The sequence below is a fragment of the Canis aureus genome, chromosome 14, assembly GCF_053574225.1.
Source record: "Canis aureus isolate CA01 chromosome 14, VMU_Caureus_v.1.0, whole genome shotgun sequence".
NCBI lineage: Eukaryota > Metazoa > Chordata > Mammalia > Carnivora > Canidae > Canis > Canis aureus.
This window is the reverse complement of record NC_135624.1, coordinates 40,121,370-40,140,479: the sequence shown is the minus strand read 5'-3', so window position 1 is coordinate 40,140,479 and position 19,110 is coordinate 40,121,370. Positions and strand designations below refer to the sequence as shown.

At 59.3% G+C, this 19,110-nt stretch overlaps 1 long non-coding RNA gene across 3 annotated transcripts; it reads left to right on the top strand.

Annotated features, from left to right (window-relative positions):
• The first annotated feature begins 4,086 nt into the window (after positions 1–4,086).
• LOC144283427 (uncharacterized) lies at positions 4,087–17,594 on the top strand. 3 transcript variants are annotated; one of them, XR_013351991.1, is made up of 5 exons: positions 4,087–6,881; positions 11,289–11,443; positions 12,322–12,912; positions 13,019–13,074; positions 13,193–16,101. It is a non-coding gene; the product is annotated as an uncharacterized LOC144283427 (long non-coding RNA). The 3 variants fall into 3 exon arrangements; XR_013351992.1 differs by lacking the exon at positions 4,087–6,881 and adding an exon at positions 16,146–17,594 and having other exon boundaries at positions 6,899–11,443; positions 13,193–14,473; XR_013351990.1 differs by lacking the exon at positions 4,087–6,881 and having other exon boundaries at positions 6,899–11,443.
• Positions 17,595–19,110: the final 1,516 nt, after the last annotated feature.

Below are 19,110 nucleotides of genomic sequence, written 5' to 3'. Positions count from 1 at the left end.
GAGGAGAGGGGTCGCTGGAGACCGCGTCCTCTCCCCGCTGGTGGAAACGGCTGGGGACTTGTCCCCCCTGACATTTCAAGTTTGCTCTGCGATGTACCCCGTCGCCGCCCCACCCCGACCTCTGTAAAGTGCGCTGCCCACCGCTTGTGTCTGCCGTTTGGGGAGCGTAGGGACCGGGCACTGTCACCTAAGGCAAGGGCGAAGAGCGGCTTGAGGATTCAGAGGCGGGAAGCTGGCGCCAGCGAGGATGCGGCGCAGTGGAGGCCCCGGGGGGTCCCTGAGGACGAGGGGCCACCCACGGGCACCAGCTTCAAACCAACTTCTAGGTCCCCCCGTGTGTGCTGAATTTATTATTTGAGAGAAATGTATAAAACAAACCGGGAGCTCTCCCAGCCGTGGGATCGAGGTGAAGAGGGCCCGGGGGGGGCAGCGAGGCCGGGAGAGCCTGCCCTGACCTCCGCGCTCTGCTCCCCAGCTGCCTCATCTCCCCCGAAGCGCGGTCATTGGCGGCGGCGCCCCACCGTGCGTGCGGCCTTCGGGGTCCGGCTGGCGCATGGACAGTGCGAATAAACCGTGTGCCGCTGGGTTATTTCCCGGAAGTAGCCTCCAAGGGCATCCTTCCTGGTCCACATGGACCTTTTGTTTTTCAGCGTCTGCTTGTTATTCTCCTGAGCGAGCCAACCGCGCTTTTCCTAATCACCTCTCACCTGAGGGCACAGGGGTCCCCCTGCGTCTCTGGTCACACGCTGCCGTGACCACCCTCGTCCTCGTGTCCTTATGGGCTCAAGTGCTTCTCCATCTCCGGCGGGCTTGGGGAGCGTGCGGCTGAGCCAGGAGGATGTCCCCTCAGCAGGAGCAGATGTCCCCGAAGGACGGCCGCGGCTGGTCCCTCCCCGGCTCCCCCTGGCTTTGCTGTGGGCACGGGGGCTTCCGTCAGCCTGGCACACAAGGGTAGAACCTTCTCCCGACCTCCATTGGGAAATGTAGCATGAGATCAGACATGGCACGAGTGTGTCACGACTAGGAGTGTGTCTTCTGTAATTGCAGGTCCCACCCTTGGCTCGAATTGCCGTCGTGGCTTTTGTCTTTTCTTGCAGATGCGAGCGAGGCTTCCTGGGGCCCCTGCTTGCCACGCAGCTGCAGCTTCGTGCTTGGCATTTCCCTGGTACGTACGTGCGCGTCCTCAAGTCCGCGGGCTTGAGTCCCAGTGTTCTTTTACATTTCTGGGTTTCAGATCTTAGGAGAACCTCCCCTGCCCTTATCTTAGGAAACAATCTTGTATTCTAATCCGGTTACAGATGTGGCTACGACCTCAGGTGTCCGGTCCACCCGGAGCCCGTTCGTCACGTGGGCAGGTGTCAGAACCTCCTTGCGCCATTCATGACGTCACCCGCCCTTCCTGGTGACTCCAAGATCTGCCTTGGAAACGGAGTGCTCCGCGTGCGAGGCTGCGTGTGCCCCTGGGTGTGCCTCCAGCAGCGTCCGTGCAGGTTCACCAGCCGGTGAGGCCAGGCCCCCCTGCGCGTCTGTAAAAGCTGACCACCACTTCTTGAGATTTATTCTGACAGATGGATGTTGGAATCCATTTGTCCAGTTGCAGAATAACACCTGGTGTGTTGACCGCAATTCCGCGCATCTGGGTGTGACACTGGGGACAGAGGCTGGCTCAGCCGTGCCAGGGCTTCCCACGCGACAGCACTGCGCACCTCCCGGTCCGCCCGGGGCCCTGATAGCGCCCCGTGCCATCTCATCTCCCTCCTGCGGGGCCTGTACTTCCGTGGGCGTCTCAGTGCTGGGTCACGTGTGGTTTTGCTGGTTGTAATTGGGACTTTCTCCTTTTCTTTAAACGAAAGTAGGGTCGTGAGGTGATGCTTTTCGTTTTCTTCGTGCCCTTCCCTCCAGGAGCACCCACCCCCACTTGGCCTTTGCCTAAGCAGGACGGGGTGGGGGGCAGACAAGCCGCGGGGCCCGTGGGTCACTGGCCTCCATGTCTGCAGGGGCCCCACCCACGGTGTGCGGGCCTCTCTGAGACAGAAGCGCGTCTGCAGAGAAGCCGGTGGACACTTCAGGACAGGGAGGGGGTGAGGGCCCGTCCTCAAACCAGGCAGACGTGCCCCTGGCTGAGAGGGCAGGGGGCTGGAAGGAGCGGGGTGGGATGGGCCCGGAGCGAGGCTCCCGGGGCAGGACGTCCGCGTGGTAGCAGCTGGCAGTGTGTGGGGAGGGGGTTGCCCACACCTGGCACCTCCATGCTGCACATGGCCTGCGCACGAGGGGCTGGGCAAGGCCACGGGGACTGAGTGAGGCTGTCTCGGCACAGCCTGTGTGCGCCCTGGGGCGGTGCAGGGTCGGAGTGTCGGGGGTGAGGGTGAGGCGGTGGGCCCCTCACGGCTCGAAGCCCTAGGGCTGTGCTCCCACGCGTCAGGGCGCCAGCCCTGCGGCCCCAGAGCCCAAGGAGGGCTTTCAGGGGGGATCTCTGCTGCCAGGGCCATGGGGGGGCCGCCCCGGGCGCCAGAGAGCAGCCTCTCGCCCCCCCCCCCCAGCCCTTCTCGGTGGGGCCCCTGGCAGAAGCAGTCACCTAGGGACACCCAGGGGCTGGGAGGCTGCCGAGTGGCTCCTGAACTCCAGAAAAGGGGCTCACAGCCGCGCGGGTGCAGAGGGCATTGGGGTGACGTGGGGCAGCCGTGGGAGCACAGGCGCGGAAGAGCTACCGTCCAGCCCCGCACCCCATGAATTCCCTTGTTGGCACCATCTCCTAGCTTTTCAGGCTTTACAAGCGGGCAGTCTGCGAGTGGGGACAGCTCCAGCCTGCTTTCCTGGTACTTCAGGGCTTATTCTGGTTGTTTCCGTCGCGTTAGCTGGGCCCCGCGAGGTGCTGAGCGGTGACCAGGGCCCTGGGCGTGTCTGTGTTCACGAGGGTGTTCCCTGCGGTGCCTTGAATTGACACCGGGCCTTGGAGTTGAAAATGGGTCTTTATTCACGTACACCTTTCACTTATTCACATTTCCATTAGATTTTTTTCATGACGAACGGCTGATGAATTTGAGAGAAATACCCTTTCACTACGTGCTGATCCTCGACGTAGCCCCTCGTTTAATTACTAGTTGCTGCGGCGGGTTCTCTTGTGCCGTCTCCTGGTGGTGACAAACCCGGTGGGTCGCGGCGTGTCCCGCAGCGCCGCCAGACCCCGGGGCCGCTGTTGGGTCAGCACAGCCGCATCAGAGGACTCAGGCATCCGCTTCACAGTGAGATGGGTCTCTGGTCCTTCGGTGTCCTCGCTGGAGGTGAGCTCGGGATTGTGGCGGCCTGACAGGGTGTTGGGCACCCCCTGGAGTAGTCTGGCCCTTGGGGGGTCTGGAGGGCTCAGGAAGCTGCAGGATCAGTGGGTGGGGACGCCCTACTGATCTGCACGCCCCCCACCTCCTTGCCCGGTGGGTGCTGGGCACCCTCCCGTGGGGCTGGGGCCTGTCCCTCTCCGAGCATCTGCCCATCTCCTCGTTTGCACCTGACCTCCGCCCGGTTAGAGGTCTTATTGTGCCCACTTGACCCCTAAGAAGCAGACCTGGAAAAGAGAAGACCTTGACGCTCTGAGATCTTTACTGTGTTTGCAGGAAACGCCTGGACCCCAATGTCTTGCTGTTTGATCGTGACCCAGCTCTGCGTCCCCTGGATACACGCAGCTCAAGGGGGCATGGTGGGCAGGGCTTGCAGGCAGAGGAACCCGGTTCCAGCGGCCCGGCAATGACTTGGTGGAAGGCAGTGGGGAGGGGGTGGTTAGGGGGTGGGAGGGTGGACGCCTTTCCTTTCTCGGGGCTTGAGGCTTGCCCTCCAGCCATCCTCCCAGACTCTGGCACAGCATCTCCTGGGGCACCTTCCCTGGGGTCTTTCTCCCCCCTTCCCCGGGGCTTGTGTCCCCAGCCCTCCGGGATGCCCCTGTCTGATCCCGTCTGTGTCTGGCATCTCTCCACACCTCCAGCCCTGCCCCCCACTCCCTCAGCCCCAGCTGCTTCCATCTCCTCCTTGTGGGGCGGGGGGGGGGGGGGGGGCCCTGCACACGACGCAGGTCATGGTAACGGCAGGTGGGTGGAGCCGAGCTGGACAAAGGTCCTCCCGGCACCCGGCTTCCTCAGGTTCTATAGAAAGGACATGTACGTGGATGCCTCAGGGATCTCCCACCTTCACCCAACATCCACACGCTAGAGACCCACAGGCCCTTGAGTTTTGCAGGAAAGTGGACGTTTCCCTGACGCAAGTGAGGGAGTCGCTGCTCCCTGCTAGCTCCTCGGTGGCTGAGAGGTCCCAGCAGATGAGGGCTTGAGTGCATAGGCCCAGGCCCTGCACCCGGATCCCGATTCAGAGGGTGCGGTCTGGGCTCCAGAATCTGCACCGCTCACAGCCCATGGCAAGCAGAGGGTGGCCACCAGGAGAGATGGGAAGAGCAAGCTCATGATTTTATGTGCTATGGATTCATTTTCCACTTTCTAGAAGCTAAGTGCTAGGCTCCAGGTCCTGGGGATGGAGCACTGGGCAGGCAGGTGAGGGTACCAGGAGAGGCCAGACCTTCTTCCCCCCCTGGGCTTCTGGAGGGGGCTGCTGGGGCAGGGGTGCAGGGACCCCAGGTCTGGGAAGTAGCTGAGGGACTTCTCCATTTTCTTTTAACTGTTCAAAGACTGGCGCCACATTCCCGTCGGGTGAAGTGAGAAGAGCGCCTCCCGCCCTAGCCCCACCACCACCCGGCCGGGGCCCCTGTACTCAGGGTGTCTGCAGGAACCGGGAGATGCAGGTCTGTCCACAATGGTGCAGAGGGGCTTCCCATCCTCTCACTGTCCAGTTCGGGTTCTCAGGCTCTACTCCCTGCGTGTTGGGGCTGCTTCACTGTCCCGTGCGTCGCCCAGCAGGTGATCTGGGGAACAAGTGCCCTGACTGGCCTTGCTGAGCCACAGGATCTGGTGCATCCCGGTCCCCGCAGGGATGTGCGAGACATCCAGGCTCTCAGAAGGAGCAGTGGGTCACTAGGTGGAGGCGAGGGAGGGCCTGGAGGGTCGGGGCCTGGGGCATGCGACAGGGTGGCTGGTGCCTGTCAAGGGCAGGAGAACTCAGGATGCTGGGAGAGCACGGCTGGGTGGTGTTGAGGGCTGGTGGCCTGGCGGAGGGTCGCCCTGGTGAAGGCACAGGTGAGGAGCAGTTTGGGGTGGGTGGAACCGGTGACAAGCTCAGGGCTGTATGGGGTGAGCACGGGACACCAAGAGGGACATCCTGGAGGATGGAGAGACAGAGGATGGGTCCTTGTGTAGAGACGAGGCGGAGAGACTGTGGCCAAGGTGGTGTCGTATCACCTGCCTTTCCTGCCCTTCCAGAATCCCCAGGCTGGAGGCACGTCTCCCCCCTTTACCTTCCCCCAAGTCCCCCTGTCTCACACTCTCCAGGCGCTGGTCGGTTGGCTGGGAGCAGCCCGGGAGTGTCCGCTGGGCGAGGGCTGGGGGAGGGTTTGGAAAGACCTGTCGATTGTCTGTCCGGTCAGGCGACTCAGTGACTGTGTGGGAGGGTCTGGAGGCAGAAGCGAGGCTGGGGGCTGCTCTGCCCTGGGAGCTGTCTGGCTCGTGTGGGGGGCGGGGGTCGAGGTGGGCAGGGTGTCAGGGTCAGGCTCCACCCCGCCTCCCTCACCCCTTCCTCCCAGGTGGGGAGGTTGTTGGGAGGTTGCTCATCTGGAGCCGAGAACCCCGGGCCTTCCCTGGACAGAGACCCCCGGAACTCGCCTCCAAGGCCAGCTGCCTGGCGGGCAGTTGGCAATTTTGCTGAATGAATGAACAAGTGAAATAAAAGATGAATGAGTGAGGGGTGGAGAACAGCAGTTGGGTAAGTCTTGAGTCCTGGGTTACTGAGGAGGGGGCTGGCGGGGAGGTGCATGTCCACGCAGCTGTGAAGGCTGGAGCCCCCAGAGTTAGCACTGCCCTTGGCCCCGGCTCCCTTCAACTGACTGTCTCCCCAAGTCTCCTGTTCTGAAGGGAAAACCTGGGGCCCCTGATCCAACCCCTGTAGAGCACTGGCCTTTGTCCCCTAACCTGGGACCAGGCAACACGTGGGCCCAGTCGGGCAAGGAGACGCACAGAGGGTCAGAAAGACAAGCGTTCATCTTCCTGAGGCAACACGATGGGGGGTCCTGATCCGGGGAGGCCTTGGCAGGGAGAGCTGGTCTACCTAGGAGCGTAGCTGGAAAGACCTAAAGATTAGCTGATCAGAAATGAGATCATTCCTTGGAGAGTGTCCCATGCAGTGATCACCATGGTTACCATGCCTTCAAATCCTCTGGGTTTCCTTGAGCCCTCCTGCTCAAGCCAAGACTCATGCCTACTCTGTGGAGGTTTAGTAGAGCCCAGGGGACCCCCCGGAACCTGCGGGGGAATGCGCAGTGTGTCATGGAGCGTGCACGCGGCAGCGGAGTGTCCACATTCGCTAGTTACCAGGGAAATGCGAGTCACGAGCAGAGTCAGCCGTACCCGTAGGTTAGCAAACGTTCACAAGTCCGATGAGGCCACGTCATGGAGACCACGTGCAACGCCAGGGCCTCTCGCACCCTGCACCTTGGCCCCGCCATGGTACAGCCGCCTGGTGGAACAGGTGGGATGTGGGGTGCTCTCTGATAGTTTGTTCCCCATGACCAAGCGGTCTCTCCCTGGCACACCATCCAGTGAAACGTGTCACATGCGTATACAGGAGACGTGTGTGAGGATGTGTATGGCTGCACTGTCTGAAAGCAGCCAAAACGACCATCATGGGTTAATGAGAGGTGTGCAGTCACGGGGCGGAGGGCTCGGTAGCAGCTGCAGTGAGTGAGCTGGTCACGAAACAGCACGGACGAAGGCTGGGAGCACGAGACTGGGAAGGTGAGTCCCAACAAATGACGGAAGCACCTACCATACACTGTTGTGTCTGATGGGACAATGAAGCTCTGTGTCATCTGTGTGTGTGTGTCACCTAACATCTGTCTGTCCATCTGCCTGTCTGTGTGTCCACCCATCTGTCCATCTGCCCACCCATCCCTCCATCCATCCATCTGTCCGTCCATCCAAAGACACTTAGCTTCTTTCCACGTCTTGGCTGTTGTGCGTACTCCCTCATGGGTGCAGCCACCTCTTCACGGTCCTCTTCTCATTTCTGTGGATGTGTACCCAGACGGAATCGGTGGATCATACGGTAGTTCTGTATTTAATTTTGGGGGTCACCGTGCATACTGTTCTCCACAGCGGCTGCAGCAGTTTACATTCCCACCAACAACGCACGAGGCTCCCCCTTCTCCACACGCTCTCTCGCCAACACTTATTAGCTCCTGTCTTTTTGGTACTAGCCAACCTGACAGGTGTGAGGTGGTGTCTCACTGGGTTTTCATTTGCATTTCATTTCCCTGATGACGGGGGTACTGGGCACCTTTTCATGTAGTAGCTGTTAGCTATTTGCTTAGTTTTGGGAAAATGTCTGTAACTGGATGATTTGGTTTTTTTTGCTTTTGAGTTGTAGGAGTTCTCTATACTAGGTGCGGGGTTTGCACAGATTTACTTGTTGGTTGGTTGATGAAAACACGCAGCCAGGGGCTTGCGGGGAGCCTAACTCTGCGCTTCCCCTCAGAGCAGTGTTGAGCGTTGGCTAAGTCAGTGTTTGCCGTGACGCCGTGGAACAAAACCATCTCGGATAATGAGAACTGACTCTATTTGCGGCCTAGGAGGGTCGTTGGAAACATCGCCTTAGGTGATCGGGGCTCAAGACCGGGATGGAGGGTTCGGGGTTTGTGCAGGCCCCCCATTGCCTGCCCCTTAGTTGGAGCCTCGAGCAGCTAGATGTTACTTTCTTCCGTGGCCAGGAGGGGACACTTCAAGAGATTCCTCTGTTTTGTAACAGTTGCCCAAAGATGATCAGAACTTCCAGTGAGAAATGGAATATTTAGTAGGGGAGAGTTCCTGCCACTATCACTGACGGTGTGAGCGTGTGGGCATTGTTCTGTTCCAGCTCCGGTTGGGGAGGCGGGTTCAGGGAGGCGGTTTGGGGAGTCCCTGAGAAGCCAGAGGGGAGCAAAGGGACTGGTTCCTTCCTGCGGGCACAGGGGAGGGAGCGGGGCTGGGGCTCAGGCCAGGTCTGCCCCCCCCCCACCGCCCCGCTCCATCCCACTACGTCCTCTGCCTCAACACCACCCTGAACGTTTTCTCCTCCTGGCATCATGGTTGGCATCTGCCTGCTTTTTTTTCTTTTTAATTTAATTCTATCAGTATATTTATAAGCCCTTTGTTATTCCACACGCCTGTGGCAGAGGAATGAAAATGATGTCTGCTACATGACACTTGAAAGTACAGCATCATTTCCTGTTCCTTCGTGGCAGGAGTGATCTTCGCTCACGTTCCAGCTCCCAGGATGTGGGAGCTGCCGAGAGGTGGTCATTCAGCAGCACAGATGTTTGCAGGTTCAGGCTTCCAGCTGTCGTTATGCAATGGTGGACGGTGACACCTGCCCTTCGCGGGGAGGGGCCATGCTCCGCCCAGCCGGCTGAGCGGTAACAGAGTCCGGCTTCTGTTTAGGTTGTGGCCCACGCTGACCAGCAACGTCCTCCCGTGACTCAGCCTTGCTGTAGTCTCCTACGAGACCTCCTGCCCCGACCCCTGCCCGGCCACTGACCGTTAGAGGCATCAGGGGTCCCAGAGGTTAGAGCGCCCTGCACGCCCTCCTGGGTGGGGAAGGAGGCAAGCCCCCTCCTCAGGGTGCCGATGGGGTGACCATTTGCTGATGGCCCCTGGTGGCCTCCCCCGCTAATTTCCAGCCAAGGTCCTCTTGGTCATGAGGAGCTTCTAGGGTCATTTTCGCTGGACTCAGTAGCCTCAACACCACATCCTAAAACCCCACAGGACTTCCGGCAGGACGGGGTCAGCACACGTGTTTCTGCCATCGAATATGGTGGAGTCAGCTCAGTTTGGGAAGCTGGCATACTTCCAAAGCTGTGTTGTCCGTGAGGGTAAACCGAGTTGGGCATGCTCTACCCCTGGCCTCACCTGCCAGAGGCTCCCGCACAGGCCCGGCCGTCCCTGCAGCGGCAGGAGGGGGGGCCTGTCCGTGCCATCGGACCACCGAAGCCATGCATCCTCGGAGTTCATCCACACCCGCAGCTGGCACACTCGGGGGACGGGATTTGCTCCCACACTGCAGGGGAGGCAGCAACCCGGCCCACCTCCCCCAGGCAGCTGCCAGGCCACTGGAGGCCGCCCCGAGGGCACGCAGGTCATCTGCAAAAATAAGCATATGGTCAGTACCGCCAGGGAGGGTGGGCAGCCAGCAGGGGCACCGAGGACGTGCTGTCTCCCTTGCGCTCTAGGGTGACTCCGGGGTGCTGCGAGGCGGCGGGACTCCTATCCTCCCTGGCCACCACCTCAGGGAGAGGTAGGAGGGTGTTACTGGGGTGCTGGGGGCTCGGGGATGCAGCAGGCTGCTCCCTCCCAAGGATCGTGGCCCCTGCCTCAGCATCACGGCAGGGACATCAGGGCCTGGGGGACCAGGGCCCGGGACAAGGTATGGGGTGTGTACCGCCCCCCACCCCCCGCAATCCTGGAGGTGCCCCCGGGCCCCCACCTGCCTCATCCTCCGCTCATACCAGTAACTGGCTCGGCCACCCTCTCCCACCTCCACCCCGGTGTCCGTGGGAGCCCTGCTGGGATTGGGGTGCTCCTGGACCCCTGTGGCCCCTGCAGGCAGTGATGGGCGTGCCTGCGTCAGAAGAGACACGTCGGGGTTGCCGAACCGGCAGAGAATCGTGTTCTGCACGGTTGCTTGTCGCCCAGGAGCGACTCAGCACAGCACCAGCTCCTGCTCAGGCTCACTTAGCTCCGGGGCTTCTGCTGGGGCAGAGGGGCCCTGCCTGCAGTGGCCCTGCCACCCGGAGCCCTGTCTCTCCCCACCGGGCGGCCTCATTGGCACCCACCTGCTGGCTCGTCCGGGGCCCCCGGGGCTCCGACCAAGGTACCAGGCTGGCCCCCGAGATGCCGGTGGTGGTCTTCGGTGGGCGGGCGTCCATGAGGGGCAGGTGGGCTCTTCCCCTGCGGCCTCCGGGGACTTACATGCTTTACTGTCCCATCGTCAGGGACCCACCTGCCCGACTACCCTGTGGTGCTAATGCAACGGCCAGAGCTGTAAAACCCAAACAGCCCCCGAGCATACACACCTCCCTCGTTTTTCACCGAGAAAACCCCCGGATCTCAGAGTAAACCTGGGGCAAATTCGCTGCCAGCTATGTCCCCGCGGCCTTCGCTGCCCGCCTGCTGTCCTGAAGCAGACGTACACTCTGGCACCTGCCTCTGCTGGGAGGAAACCGCAGGATCCGGCCACACCGCACAGGCCGGGACTCCTCAGAGGCCACCATCAGGTCGGGGCTCCCGGGGCCCTGCCACCTGCCGAGCGACGCACGGTGACACACATCCAGTGGGGAAGCTGGCAGCTGCTCCCTCTCTGGTCTCGGGTCCATGGCCTCTGTCGTCACCCAAGACGTGGTCAGCATTTTGCTCCCAGAATTATCTGATGCCTTCCACCGTCAGGGTGGTGGTGTGCAGAACTCACAGCCCCCCACCAAGATTCTTTTTTTTTTTTTCTAAAGATTTTAAGTAATCTCTGCACCCAGTGTGGGGCTTGAACTCACAAACCTGAGATCAATAGTCATGTACTGAAAAAAAAAGAGAGAGTCATGTGCTTCACAGACAGAGCCAGCCAGGCGCCCCCAAGTCCCTCCAAGATTCTTGTCCCCATTGCTGAGCTGGCACTTACTCAGGTGCTGCTGTGCAGGGATTTGCAGATGAGCAGCCGAGGCCCTTGGATCCCGGGTGTGGGCAAGCGGGGCAGGAGGGCAGGGAGACTGAGGCCCGAGGAGGACTTGCTCAGGAGAGGGAATGGGGGTCCTCTAGGGCAGAGAGGGGGTGCCAGCTGGGCCCCCACCTACGACAAGCCCTCAGCCCCACAAGAATTCTGCTCCGGGTTGGAGGATCCCCGGGGCCCTGGCGGGGAGCCCAGCCTGGCCGGCACCTCGACTGCAGTCTGTGGGGACAGGCCTCCCAGGCCTCCGAGGGGCTGATGGTGCGGCAGCTCCAGGGGTTGGGTGGGTGGCGGTGCGCAGGCAGCCGTGGGTGGCCCCCAAGTGGCCTCACGGGCCCAGCCAGTGGGGTCTCCGGGGCACTGGCGGCAGGCGGGGGGCAGTGTCCTCTGCCGAGGGGACCGCAGGACCACACCCCCTGCGAATCCTCACACTCGTGTCTGCAACGGCCGTTCAGGTTCTGGCCTCTTCCTGCCGACCGGGCCCAGGGGTCACGGCGTTCCTGGGTGAGGGCTGTGACTTCCCGCAAACCCGAGAGTCTCCCACGTTGTGGCGAGGTTGGTGGCAGTGCAAAGACAGAAGTCCCAGCCGCATGTGAAGGGGATGCTTCAGGTAAAGAGAGGTTCTAGCCACACAGAGGGGCGAAGTGGGCCCTGCAGGGAACAGGCCCTACTACTCCCGGGGGCGGCAAGTGAGCCCCCCGGGACCGGGGGCCGCCGCTGGGGGCACAGCTAGATGGCGGGCAGGTGCACACGGAGCCACGTCTGCCTGCCTCTAACTCCCCCTCCTCATAACTGGGGGAAAGCAGCCAGATGGGGCCCCTCCGAGGGGCGATGGGCCCGCACAGGCCCCTGATGCCCGGACAGTGATGCTACGTGAGCAGCGCCCTGGGGCCGGCCGGCCCGGGGCCCCACCTTCCATCCTGTTCCTTAGCAGGTAGCGGGCAATCGACCTGGTTTTAGCCCCCATGTTCCATCCTCTGCCCGTCACCCCCCTTCAGTCAGCACGGGCCCTTCCCACCGCGGCCCCCAGGACTGGGGCCGGCAAGTGACCAGAAGGGGAAGCCTCTGCCCCAGCGCCTGCCACACGCCCCCGGGAGGCCATGTGCCCCGGCCATCCCGCTGTGGCAGGAGCGCGCCATTTGCGGGTCGGGCGCCAGCGACAGCAAGTTGGCCGTCAAATGTTGGGAAGCATCCGCTTGGGGTGGGTCAGGGACCCGCAGCCATAGGACCCCCTCCAAGTAGTCGCTTCCTGTCGCAGGACCTACGAGGGGTGCACCCGCCGTCTCAGGGCTGGTTTAAGAACCCACGCAAAAAACAAGTCCTCCGACTCCTGCTGCCCCCGAGGCAGCCCAGCTCCCCGACCCAGCCCTCTGGGGCTCCGCGCCTCCCTGGCTCGGTCCTCAGCCGCCAGCATCGGCTTCTGTGTAATCAATGTTCTTAATTGAGTGACTTTCCAAGTGACTGTAGCATCTGTTTAATTGGTCACAGGAGAAAGAAGACTTTCCCCCGAGCGGAGAAACGGACTTCTCCTCGTTATCCCAGCTGCTCCCGAAGCCCTGGCTCCTTCCTGGGCCGTCCCTGCGCAGCCGAAGGATGAGCCCCGTTTCCTAGCACCTCACCCCGCGGGCCCTGCTGCCCACCCCCACCCACCACCACCCCCCAGTCCCCGGGGTCCAGGCCCACCCTCTTCTCAAGGCTTTCACGGTCTCACGTGGAGGGCGGGGAGACAGGTGCCCTGGCACCCGAGCCCCAGGTTTGCCTTGGCTCCTTCCTCTCGCCCCAGAGTCACAGTCCTTAGAAAGAAAGCAGCGCGGCTCCCGCACAAGTGATGCACAGGGAGCTGCGACCGCCCAGCCGGGTGCCCCCGCGGCCCCTCCTCCGACACCGCACACGCCCTGGGAGCCACGTGTAGGGAGAAAGCCCCCAGTGTGCACGAGGCCATCGCTTCCCGAAGAGGTGTTGCCATCATAAGACACGCTCCTCCTCAACTCCCAGGAATCACTTGGGAGACGCTGGGGTTTGCCAGGGGCCGCGCCCTGTGAACCCTGGTATATTTGTGATGAGCCTACGCAGGCCAAGGTGAGAGCACCTCTTTCTCTGTCCCCAGGAGATACCAACTGGTTACAAGTTGACGAGGAAATGTGCCTGGTACCTTTGCCATTCTCCTTATTTTTCTCTCTCCAAGGGCATCCCCGGGGGAGGCAGGAGGAGCTGTGTCAGCTGCTGCCCTGTCCTTTCCAGGTGCATGTGAGTGTGTGTGTCGTGGTTGCATGTGTGTGACTGTGTGCTGGTGACAGTGAGTTTGTGCCTGTGTGTGTGTCTGTACACCCACATACGGTATCCTTTTTTTTTTTTTAAGATTTTATGTATTTATTCATGAGACACAGAGAGAGGCAGAGACCCAGGCAGAGGGAGAAGCAGGCTCCCTGCGGGGAGTCCGAGGCAGGACTCGATCTCAGGACCCAGGGTCACGCCCTGAGCCAAAGGCAGATGCTGGATCGCTGAGCCCCCCGGGGCCCCGTACTGTATTTCTCACATGGGTCGTGGCTGTGGACTGTCCACTCACTGGCTTACAGGACCGAACTCAACTCATTTTCCTGAAGGGACTTCCGGATCAACCCAGGTCGCCGAGGCGGGCGCAGCGTGACATCACTGTTGCCAACTGCCAGTCCATAAGGTAAACAAGCACAGAAGACGCAGTGGACCTCTGGTCGCTCAGATGGGCCACCCATGATGTCACGAGGCCTGTGCTGTGTGGGTCAGGACGGAGCCCTGCCTCTTGGCACCGTCTCCTCAGTGAGGACCCTGGGTTGGAACTTGGCCACCTGGGGACCTCGCTCGGCTTCACTGACAGGTGGGAGGAGGGTGCACCTGCCCTGTTTTCTCACACTGGACTCCGGTGGCCGTCCCCAGCATTCCCGCAAAGGGCCCACGAGGGCCTTGTGTTCGTCCCTGCATCACGCATGGATGTCACACCTTTGGCTGCTTCCCCCGTCCGTGTCTCCCTCCAAGGCCTGGAGTGTCTGACGACCCGCTTCCGCAGCCCTCCACGCTGGGTCTGCACCAGAGGTGTTGGGGGCCTGGCCCTCCACCGCCCCACCTCGGGAGCCCCGCGCATGGCAGCTCCTGCGAACCCTGCCCCAGCTCTGCCTCTGCTTCCCAATCCATCGAACGTCTCTCTCCGAGTCCTTTCAGCTCTCTGGGGATGAAACAAAGAATAAACTTAGGTACGGATGGATCCCAGGGTTGATTCGACACCCAGGCAGTGGTGAGCACGCTCGAGCGCCGTGGGAAGGTCCCAAACGCTCCCGCGCCACGGGCACAGCCTCGACATGTCACCAGCTTCCGGGGCTCGGGGGCCGTCGATGTCTTCCCCGGACTCTCGAGGACCGCAGTTTAGTCTTCCAACTTCCTGTCTCACAAATGACAGGGTCGGTGTCTCTTCCTCACCCCCTGCCCTCGGCAAAATTAATGCATCTCAAGACAGGAACAAGTGGGCATTTGCTGCGGAGCCTTAAACACTACATTTGAAAACGTAAATTTCATCCTCAAGGTCCGAATTTCCCCTAAGGCTCTTGTTTATCACAACGGCCACACTCTCCAGTCACCACCCACCTAAGCTAAGTGTTAATACAAGCAAGTAAGTACAAATTTATTTGTGCTAGTAAATTTAAGCTCTTCTTCTGATATATTTGTGGATTAAAAATAAAATCACAATGACAACGCAAAACTATCTTCACATACTAATGAAAAAACTAGGAGAGGAGGGAAGGGGGATGGGGTGACTGGATGACGGGCACTAAGGAGGACACTGGATGGGATGAGCACCGGGGGTTATACTATAAGTTGGCAAATTGAATTTAAATAAAATATTTTTTAAAAAGTAAAAAGCAAACCCCCAGAAAAGAAAAGAAAAAACTACATATCAAAAATTTGAAGTTGCAAGGAAGTGGTGATTTCTATCCTTAACCACTTACAACAGAGAATAAGAGAAGCTAAAATGGTCCAACTTTGAACTTAAAAAATGAACAACGCAGTGAGGATGTGTCCTGGGAGGCTCAGTGGTTGAGCATCTGGCCTCGGCTCATGTCCCGGGATCCAGGGATCGAGTCCCACATCGGGCTCCCTGCTCCACAGGGAATCTGCTCCTCCCTCTGCCTCTGCCTCTCCCCACTACTGGTGACCTCTCTCTCTCTCTTGCAAATGAATGCATAAAAAAGTCTTAAAAAAATAATTCAAGATGACCAAGGTAGGTTTAATGCAGGATTGCAAAGAATGCTTGAAATTAGAAAATGTATTAAAAGAGTATCACTTTAGGAACAGATGAAATGGGAAAATCACCTGATTATTTCAAGAAAAAAGCTTTTGAAAAAAATTTAACACAAATTCATGAAAAACTTCTCATAAGTAGGGCTAGAAGAGGATTAGCTTAACCTGGTAACGATTGTCTGTAAAAAACCTACCGCGCATTGAAAGAGGGCAACATTCGCATTCCCTATAACATCAGAAACAATATATAGATATTGACTTTCACCTTTTATTCAATGATGGAATAAGACATACTTATTTTTTTTTAATTTTTTAAAAATTTATTCACAATAAACATAGACACAGAGAGAGAGGCAAAGACACAGGCAGAGGGAGAAGCAGGCTCCATGCGGGGAACCCAATGCAGGACTCGATCCCAGGACCCCGGGGCAGATGCTCAGCCACTGAGCACCCAAGGTCCCCACAACTCTCCTTTTTCCCAGAGTATTTCTAACTGGTCTTGAGAAGTTTTTGTTTATGTATATTTCAACTTGTCCAGTTTAGGAAGAAAACCAGTCATAATTGTTATGGAAATAACATTAAATTGAAAAATCTATGTTAGAACAGACATTTCAATGCTGTTTAGAGTCGTCACGTCTGAGAACGAGAGGTGTCTTTACAATTGTTCGGGGTTGCTGTTGTGTCTCTCAGAAGCGTACTAAGTTTTCGTCCTTTAGATTTTGCACATTTGGGGGCAGATTTAATTCCAAGGATAAGTCTTCTTTCCCCCAATCGTACGTGAGGTTTTCTGTCCCATTATGCCCTCTAGGTGGCTCTTGCTTGTTTATAAAAGGCTGTGGGTTTTCATGTGAGTGTTTTAGCAGACACTCAACCTTGTTTTGATTTCATATTCTACAGCCTTACTCAACGATTTTATTGATTTTTCTAGCTTTAACATTGATCCCTTAGGGTCTCTGAAACACACTGCGAGGTTGGCTGCACATGGGATTGTATTTTCTTTAATTCTCAGGCCTCCAATTGTTTTCTCTTGCTCGCGCCTGCAGGACGATGCCGGGAAGCAGCGGGCCAGGCTGCTCCCTCCCTTCCCGTGGGCCGGGGGCTTCCTGCAGCAGGTCCCCCGCGCCCGCAGGGTGTCAGGCGACGGGCCACGGATTGGGGTTTGCAATATTCTGAGGTTGCACCGAAGCACAGAAACACTAGAACCGCCCTCCCTGCGTCATCACCAGCATCAGCTGGAGAACGGGTCCAGCCCAAGGCCCTTGTCGCGCTTGCTTTGTAGAAGAAACCTGGAAATTTGACTTCTGGGGTTAAATGGAGTAAGCTGTGTTTTTACCAGGAAAGACTCCGTTTCCTCTGAATTTTCGACCTTATTCCATAGAGGTTTGCAAAGAATCTCTTGTGATAGTTCAGTGGACTTTGCTGGAGTGTGACTTACACGCAGTCCAAGGAGCGCCCTTTGTAAGCGGACGGTGAGTGACGGGTTTACACAGCTCACGACTACGTCAGAGCAGATTCAGAGCAGCCGCTAGGCCAGTAAGTGCCCGGCTCCCGGATCCGAAGCCCCAGAGCCCTGGCCACATGGACGCCTGCGCAGGATTAAACACACGGCTTACTGATTTCAGCCCCCACCCCTTCCTGTGAGGCCTCAGTTTACCTTTTCCTCAAAAAGCCACTCTCGTGTTAAAATGTAAATTTGCACTGATCTCTATTCCTGTTCAGTGCAAGGAACTAAAGAGTGCTGATGGCTTCTTCTTCAACAGATGAACTGATGGAAGTGCGATCATCCGGTTTTCAAATATTTGGGATGTTCAACTTTACCTTCCTTGTATTTCCATTTAGTTTGGTCGGAGAATGGCCCCCGGGATAATTTATTGTTCAGTGAGAAAATCTGGACACGGAGGGCAAAGTGGGGACACTGGCCACCGTGCTCCAGGCTCAGCGGGGCCGACCCGCGGGTGGGGGCCACAAGGGCCCGGAGCCTGCAGAGGCCACTGGACGTGTCGATTCCCCGGCACGTGAAGTGGGCATGTGAGCCAGTGCACGGCCCGAGACGGCACACACGGCGGCCTTGGCCTGTGGATGTTTGGGTCCCCTCTCCACACTGGGCCACCCTCACCGGCCGCTTTTCCATCCTGGATCCACAAACCCGTGCTGCCCCCGCGCCGCTTGGCAAGCATCTCCTGAGAGCCCCTCGTCACGCAGGACGTCCGGGCGGAGACAGCCGAGGCCCGTCGGTGCCATCAAGACCCACTACCGACAGGGACTCCCCGGGTAGCGCCCTGCGCACAGCACCAAGGACCGCCGTCGAAAAGAGAGAGATTATGATCGCTGAGTCCCCAAATCCGTTTCATAGTTAGAGCTATGGGGGTGCAAAGCAGAATCAGAAACTCAGTTATTTGTGAAGGAGGTGGGTGGAAGACCAGCATGGACGGGGGCGGGCGGTGGGCCACCCCGGCGTCCCCACAAGGGAAGGTGGGCTCTCGCCAGGGTTGGAGTTTTCCAGCCTCGAGTGTCGGGGAAGTGGCCCCTGGAGAGTCGACAGCTAAACTTCCGGCACTCGTGCACGACTAGCACGCTCACCGCCCCCCCCCCCCCCCCCCCCGTCACCCTGCACTTGCCCCCCGTGGGCTGGGTCGGAGGGCGGCCGTCCCCTCGCCACCGGGTGCCCCTGCTGAGGGCCCTGAGCCCCCGGCTGGGCCTCCAGCCTTGCTAAACGCTTGTCACCACTCTCCCTGTCCGCTCCTCTCACTAATTCTTTAGTGACTCATTTGCCCATTTATTCAACAAAAGTTCTGATTTCCAGTTGAGACGCTACCCTGAGGTCCTGCGACCCCTGTTCCCCTGTCCAGAGGAGGGAGCAGAGCCCCCAGTTCCAGAGGCTCCCATCTTCATGGAGAGGGAAGCACGGTGGCCCCTGACCCGATCGCACACACACTTCCTAGCTAAATGCAGCTCTGCAGGAGGACCTCTGACCCTTTGCACCCGTGGCCATTTCCCCTCTGCATGTGCTTTCCAGCTGGCCCAGAGCTCAGGGAACCAGACACTCTTGATGCCCCCACGTGCCGGGGCCCCCGCATGGGGAGATTCAGGCCATAGATGGTGACAGGCCTGCCCGGACGGCCCAGGTTATGAGGTGAGGCTCAAATCCAGCAGGAAAACTCACAAGCACAGTGAAAGGGAGGTCTTGCTCCAGGCTGGGAATCCCAGGGCATCTTACCTGAGATGCAGCTTAACTCCAGTGGCCTCCAGAGGTGAGCCAGGGCCCAGGGTTGTCCTGAACCTGCAAAGGTCCTGGGACACCAAGGAGCAGCCAAGTCCACCTGAGCCCACAGGGGAAATGACAAGTAGTTGGAGATTGGGGGTACGTGTGCCATGGAAGGCAGGTGTAAGGACCTAGAGCCAGGCTGGTGCAGACCCTGCTGAGGTGTGAATATGAGGGGAGTGGAGAGCAACTAGAGGGGCATGGGGGGTGGAGGTGTGCAGACTTGGGCCCGGGCAGGCCTGAGGAGCTGGGCATGGGGGCAGGTGCGTGGATTCAGCACTCTCCCGTGTTCTGGGAGATGTGCTGCCTGTTGATGCCACCCTTGCCCACATGCCCTCCTCCTCTTCCTCCACTACACAAGGGCCCTACTCTCAGCCCCGTCCTCCAGGACGTCCCTGGGGTGTCCTGTGGTGCCCCAGCTCAGCCTGCACAGCCCTGAGCTTCTCATTGGTTCTCCTCATCTCTAAGTGCTCCTCACCTGTGCCCCCACCTTGCGGGGGGCTGTCCTAGGCACCTCCAGCCCTTCCACCAGCCCTCCTGTCTCCAACCCAGCTGCCCACCACACATGGGTTTCGACGGCCCCACTGCCCAGCCGTCCCTTCCCAGCGTCTCTGCACACCAGTGCCTCGCATGGGCACCACCCACATTCCCCAGGCTCCGACCCTCCAGGGTCTCCCCCATGTCCACACAGTGGCCTACTGGCCTCCTGCTAACCCAGCGTTAGGCCCAGAACCCAGGGGCCACCC